The 7468-nt window shown below is 45.4% G+C and overlaps 1 pseudogene; it reads left to right on the top strand.

Moving 5' to 3' along the window:
* The first annotated feature begins 7280 nt into the window (after nt 1-7280).
* Nucleotides 7281-7468, top strand: part of LOC101577181 — a 912-nt pseudogene continuing 724 nt past the window's right edge.

Raw genomic sequence — 7468 nt, forward strand, 5'->3', positions numbered from 1 at the left:
CTTTCCTGAACCCCATGGATATGTTACTTTATGTGGCAAAAGGGAATTTGCCAGTATGATCAAACTAAGGGTCTTGAGCAGGAAGGTTGTCCTGGGTTAACCCAAGTGGACCCAAGGCAATAAGATAAGTGCTTTTAAGAGAGAGGTGAGTATAGCTCAGTGGCACAGCACCTACCTAGCAAGCACAATATCCTGAGACTGATTCCAGATATGAGAGAGAGGCAGTGAGAGACAGCAAGAGACAGTGAGACAGAAAGAGACAGAGACAGAGAGATAGAGAAAAAGACAGAGACAGGGAAGAGGAGAAGGAGGAGGAGGAGGAGGAGGAGAAGGAGGAGATAGTATGGCAGGATGAAAGGTTGGAGAGATGTGGGGTGAGTCCATGAGCCAAGAAATGGTGGAAGCACCCCAAATCTGGAAAAGGCAGGCAAACAGGGTTTTAGCCTCATGAGAATTATTTTAGATGTATGATATCTTATACTTGATGAGAATAAGTATGTACTGTTTTATGCCACTAAGTTGGTGGTAATGTGCTACAGCAGCCACAGGAAACTAAAAGTTTCTCCACTGAGTAAATGAACAAAACTTATTTCCCTTATTGTTTTCAGTGGAAATTAAATCTCCTGCAATATGGCCATTTACTTTGTCATACTTTGGGGTTCTGCAAGGGGACATATATTTCATAAGATTATTTTGCAACGAATCACCTAAAGATCATATACAAAGAGTACAGGAAATGTGTCCACACACTAAAGACCCAAGATTTTAGCTGAGGGCCTGGGTCCCCTTGTTATGTCCTGAATGAGTCCAGCTGAAGACCTAGAGCCCATGACAATGCCTCTTGTGAGTCCAACTCAAGGCTTAGGGCCCACCACAATGTCTCACGCAGTCCTGTTTCATGAATCCATATTGGGAAGGCTCAAAGATCAGTAGTGGAAGCTAGAAAGTCTGTGCCTGTGAGGTGAAAGATCAGTGTTAGCAGGCTAAGGGATCTGTACTGGAGCCAGGAAGTGATGCTTGAGGATCAGAGTGCCCCTGAAACTGAACCACAGCCATCCTTAGCAACAATGAGGTCCTGCGCTCTTTTGACCATAAGGAAAGCTGACTTTCCATCAGGAAAGCCAATGTGACTAGCTTCTCAGGAGACTGAATTGTGAATCATCTTCCCTTCTGGAGCCAGGACATGATGCTCAAAGTGAGGACCTGTGCTCCCCAAAATGAAATGCAGCCTTCCTCAGCAACAATGAGGTCCCACACTCCTCCAGTGAGAACAACCAAGTTCACCAGGAAAGCCAGCAGGACAAATTCCTCCAGCAGAATAGGCCAAGAGAACCAGCAGCTTCCAGCCACTTTCAGCAGCTTCCAGCAGCTACCCCAACAGCTCCTTCAGCAGTCTCTCCTCTTCTTCCCCAGTTCTGTCACTTATGCAGCTGGCAGCCATCCATCCCCAGGGGGGCCTCCCACACCCAGCACCACACAGGTTCAGTTCAGCTGAGTGGAACAAGCCGACCACCAGTTGGCAATCCACCACACTCTCACTCAGGGACATTCGGAGCCCATATGGGAATGGTGTTTCTCTACATCGCCTCCAGTTTCCCTGGGGTGGGGTGGAAGAAATTGCGCTCTGAGTCTCCTTGGGGGAAGAGGGCCCCCACTATCTGGTTGGCACCAAGTCTGGACTCAGGCAGGAGCCTACAAACTTGTGGGCAGATGGTTTTTCTTGGCTCCTTCTTGGAAGCACAGCAGAGAGCACACACCACGCCATGGTGTTCCAGGAAACACGTGGCTGTCCAGGGGGCTAAAACTCCACAGTTTGCATCATTCTTCCCTTTTGGAAAGGACCAAAGCACAGCTAGAAAACTTTATTTTTTAAAAATAATTTTATTGAGAAACAAATAGCAATGAGACAGTTTCCAAACTGATTACTAGCCCAGTTTCAATAATTAATACATTGCATATTGTTGTCTTAGTGGTTATTCATTGTACAAGATGCAGACATGATATCCTGTCCACAAACACTATTTAAACAAATCTCTCTATTCATTGAATTAAGAGAATGCGGTTGTATATCTAGCCTAACTATTTTGAAGATACAAAATGGTTGTTCATTTGTATCCCTCTTTTTTGGTTAGTTTTGTCAGAGAAGGATATTCCATTATCATTTAAATATTGTAGGTGCATGAATTCAGCAATATATTCCAATAGAGTCCAGTAGTCCATAATAGTAGTAGGTTTTCCATAAGACTGGCAATGTCTGAAGTTGTTGACTTGAGCCTTTTACAGCTCAGCATATTAACATGGCTTTACTTTTTATACTTCATTTTTATACTTTTTTGCTGGATGATTAAGACCAAAAAAAAGCAAGACCTATATAACAAGAAATGTAGCTTTTGTATCTGACAAGGTCAGTCAAATTCTCTCAGGATTTAATCTGAAACCCTGTATCGCAGTTTGTAGATCCTTTGTCAGGTCAGCCATGTGGATGAGTCATGGCCATTGCTTGGCCAATGTGCTCTCTGTGAAAGCCTGAACGATGCTTTCTCTCCATGTAACTCTCCTTAGGCACACTCTACATCAGCGATCATGTTCCTCTGTGGCCCCATAATCTCCTTGATCAGAAAATTTGGGACACAACTGAGTTACATAATGTTACAGTATAGGTTCTCCTATGTCCTGAGTCTTCACTGACCTTGAAAGGCTAGGGCCACAATGTTGGCTGTCCTTGCAGCCCTTCTTTTTCTCTAAATTTTGGTCTGCAAATTTAATCCTCCAGAAGAAAAGCTTATTATCTGTCTGACTATCAAACATCTTAGACATTTTCCCCTTCCCACTAACCTGCTTTGAAAATGCAGTTTAATGCAGCAGCTGGGTTAGCCTGAAGATCCCCAGGCAGGAGTCAGAGGACTCAGGCTTCACCTCAGATTAGCTCAGGACTTGCCTGGGCCTGTTCCTTTAGCACTAGAAAAGAAAAACCTGCGCTTGGGGTTCCTTTATTGTCCTCTGATTTTATTTTAATTGCATATTGTAAGCTTATCACTGCTGTGAGATAAGCTTAGATCACCAAGTATGTGAGGCTTAGACTGTCCTCCCAAGCACAGTTTCATCATGCGCCACGTCAGTGTTGATGTCAGTCTCATAGAATTATACAATATGGAAGGGACATTGATCTTTTCTAACCAATGCTTTGTTTCATAATTAAGAAAACAAAGGCACAGAGAGCCTGTGACTTGCCAACGGTCTCAGTGCTGGTGTTGACCCAGCAGTGTGGGAATCAAGCTCCCCTGATTCCTGAGCCAGAGCTCCTCCTACTCCTGCATGAATACCCCTGTTCCATCCTGTTTATAGACCTCCAGAGTCTCCTAAGAATAGCTGAGAGGGCGATCCTCGGTCCATGCCAGGACAAAGCTGAGGAGGAGGCTGGCTCTGGGAACACTGTCAAGACAGCAAGTTCTCCGATAAGGCCTCATGGGCTGTGTGGAAGTAACGTGGTACAGACTGGGCCGTTACTGCTGCACTGGCCACAGAACAGTGCTGGGAAGGGAAATGCCTGTGGCCACTGCAAAGCTTATGGTTCACAGAGTAACACCTCAAAGTGGGGAAGAAGTGAGTTCTGTCTTAAAGGGGTTTAGCACACATATTGCCATCCATGAAGCAGAGGGTGAACCCTCACCAGACATGGAATCTGCTGGAGACCTGCTGTGCTAAAAGATTTGTTCCTCTAAGAAAGCGACAGATAAAGCAAAACTCACAGAGCCCTCTCTGATGACTTGTTCTAGCTCTGAAGTACCCAGTGTGCCCCCATCAATCAGGAGAGGAGCAGAGCGCTGGCTCATCCCTAGCACCAGCATTTGTAATTTCACAAAGCAATCGGCATTGATGCCCCAGCACACACTCAGGTGGAGGGTAATTGCATTTCAGCTTCCCCACCTCACATAAAAATCAATTTCAGGTAGTTTGTTGACCTAAATATGAAAGGGAAGGCAATAAAGTCTTTAGAAGAAGAGATAGAGAAAATATTTATATCTGTGGGGTTAGGAAATCTTTTTTAAATAGCATATAAATTAAAAGATTGGGCTGCATTAAGATTCCAAATTTTTATCACCAAAAGACTAGAGAGCGAGAGACAGAGACAGAGCCACAGAAGAGGAAAAGATGTCTTCAATATATATGTTTGTTGAAGGATTGTATCCAGGTACATAAAGAACTTCTGGAAATTGGCAAGAAGTTGGGCAGTTGTGCAGAGCAGGCTGTCCCTGCTCTCGAGTTACTCCAAAAGCAGCGTCCATGCTGCGCCTTTCCCCGAGTGAGTCGTCTTGTCAAGCAGTAGTTTGCTCCATTTAGAGGACAGATGTTGGGCACACAAACTCATTCAAAAGAGCAACCCCCAGCTACACAGTACAATCGGATAAATTAATCACACTGATACAAATCACCAGCTATAAATTGTCAGAGTACATCAGGGTGACAGGGACATATGATGTGTCTAAGCTGTAGCAGAGGAAACCATGCCACACCAACCAACCAGTGCCGCCGCCCCCTCACCAGGTCATTATAAAAGGAGGAGCATCCAACGATGGGCACAGCAGTGAGCACCAACCTGTCAGCACCTCAGACCACCAGGTGATGGTGTCAGGAGGTCAGCAGGTGAAGAGGCTTGGCTGACCTTCCCCAGCTCCCGCTCAGCTTGATTTCCCTGCTTGGTGTGTTCTGTTCAAACCACCTGCTTTCCAGACTCTGGCTTTGAACAGACTCTTTGCCGTCAACTATACCTGCACACCTTGGAGAAGCTCTGCCTGGCCTGTAACCATATCTGGCCACCCCTGGTGACCTTTCTCATTTCTGTAAAGAATCTCTTCCCTGGCTCCCCATTCTGCTGCTTTGAATCTTGCAGCCACCATTAATTCTCTTAGCTGTCCTGTCACCTATGCATTATGTGTGAAGTGTAATGTGTGACTTGGGTGTCAGAGATATTAGTGATTAAGACAAAACTAAAAGAACCTGGGATTGCCTGGTTCACTGGCTATTGAGTGAATCTTAAGTTCTTGGCTAGTTAAGGCTGATGGAATTGATGTAGTTTGGGAACTTGTTATTCAGTAAATTCATTTTTCAAAAAATCACACCGGGAATTGAACTCAGGACCTTGCACTTTCCAGGCAGGTGCATATGCCGCTGAGCTATCTCCCCAGCCCTTATTCAATAAATTCTGACATTGTAGAAAGACCCAAGGATGTCCAGTCTGTGTTAATGGCATAGCTTGCTCAGGACAACACTCACAGAGAAAAGTGTGGGTGTGTTGCATTGTGTCCAAAATGGGCAACACCAGGCTCTTGTTCTAGGCTTTACAGTCATTGCTATGGGATAACATCGATGTGAATAGATCACTGATTGATTGCCAGGCTTTTTGTCAAATGTGAGTCAAGCAGAATGTATCCATCAGAAACATAAGGTTTTACTGCTGATACAGAATGCATGAACAAATTTATTCATGTATATAATTATTTCTTACAAGATACCTTGGTAGAGAAGGGAACAGTTTTTTTTTGTTGCTGTTGTTTTGTTTTGTTTTTGTTTTTTGAGACAGGGTCTCACTATGCAGCTCAGGCTGGCCTTGAGCTCACTTTGTAGCCCAGGCTGGTCTCAGACCTGCAACAATCTTCCTGCCTCAGCTTCCTGAGTGCTATGATTATAGGCATGAGCCACATCACCTGGCTGGCAACAGTTTTTAGGAGGATGTTTCAATCAAAGAGCAGACTGGGAGGAGGAAACAGACCAGAGTAGTAGTCTGTATGGATCAAAGAACAAATGGTCATGGGTTATAAAAGGGGGTGCAGTATTTAATTTAACCATGAATATTTTTCAATGTTCCAGAAATTACATTGTTTCTCAGCCATTTAAAAGGATGATGAAAGTCTTGAGATGGCATCTTAATGTGTGTGTGTGTGTGTGTGTGTGTGTGGTGTGTGTGTGTGTGTGTGTGTGTGTGTGTGATGTGCCTCAATCCATCTGGGTTGGTGTAACAAGATGCCTTAGACTCAACACCACACAAACAACAGAAATTTAGTTTTTATAATTTTAGAGGCCAGAGGTCTCCAGCAGATTGCCAGTCTGTAGGGACTCCCCTCTGTCTCATAGATGGCGTGTTCTCCTGGTGTCTGTAGATGGTAGAAAGGAGCTTCCTCGGGCCTGATTTATAAGGGTGCTGATCACATTTATGAGGCTCCCCACCCATGACCTGGTCACGCCCACCCCCTCCACCACACACAAAGCCCCAGCTCTAGCCCATCAAAGTGGGGAATAAGTTTGCATGTAGAAATTTCGAAGGATGCAGCCCTCAGAAGACAGCAAGGGGAGACAGTTTTCAAAATTCCTTAGTGAGTTTATAGCTAAAAAGTTGAGACCCTCAATCAACCTGTTACTGAACACAGGGCAGGTGCAGCGGAAGGGGCCCATAGACTGAGCCTGTGTTACGCCTGGTGGTGGCAGCTGCACGGTGCCCCTTGAGGGACGGAGTAAGCTCACCACACTATGGCAGTGTCCAGGGTTCATCCAACTGATGGAAGCCTCGGCTGCTGTCTCCTGATGCGTCACTGTCTCCTGGGCAGGTGCCCCCCATAATGCGCTGCTTGTTTTTTTAATTCCATTCATAGATGAAAAGGCCATATGTACAGGCACCAACTCCACATAAGGGATATCAACATTATGTACTGTAGTCATGTACAAATAAAATAAAGCAAAAAATCAAAAATATAAATATGTCTGGGAATTCTTATGGCTTTTTTGTTAATGCTTTTTAGTTTAATCTTACTGAATTTTGCTTTTTTATGTATTTAGTACAGGGTCTCCAGGGTCTCACTACACAGTTTGGACTCACAGTGATCCTCCTGTTTTCAGCCTCCCATGAGCTGGGATTACCAGCAAGCACCACCACACCCAGTCTTGAATTCTGCTTTTAAAACTGATTGAGCTTCACATTTTTAAAATAAATGTGTAATTTGTTATTATTGTAGTTTGTCAGTTATATCAGGTTTCTAATTATCTTTTTTAGATGTTCTATATCCTTACTGATACTTTGGTCGGTGTGCTCTAGTTGTTTGGGTTTTTGTTTTTTTTTTTAAAATTGTGTTAAAGTTCTCTGTTATTGAGTTCGATAGGTAGTGGGAGCGGAGAGCGGACCCCAGAGAGCCCTGAGCAGCCCCACCGCCTCCGCCAGCCTAGTTACCATCACGCACTGGGAGGAGCCGCAGCTGCCGCAGCCGGCCCCAGTCACCATCACCGCAACCATGAGCAGCGAGGCCGAGACCCAGCAGCGCGCCACCCCCGCCCCCGCCCCCGCCCCTGCCCTCAGCGCTGCTGACACCAAGCCGGCACCACGGGCAGCAGCGCAGGGAGCGGCCGCCAGGGCGGCCTCACATCGGCTGCGCCTGCTGGTGGGGACAAGAAGGTCATCACAATGAAGGTTTTAGGAACA

This window comes from Octodon degus, unplaced genomic scaffold (assembly GCF_000260255.1).
Source record: "Octodon degus isolate 3935 unplaced genomic scaffold, OctDeg1.0 scaffold00060, whole genome shotgun sequence".
NCBI classification, from domain to species: domain Eukaryota; kingdom Metazoa; phylum Chordata; class Mammalia; order Rodentia; family Octodontidae; genus Octodon; species Octodon degus.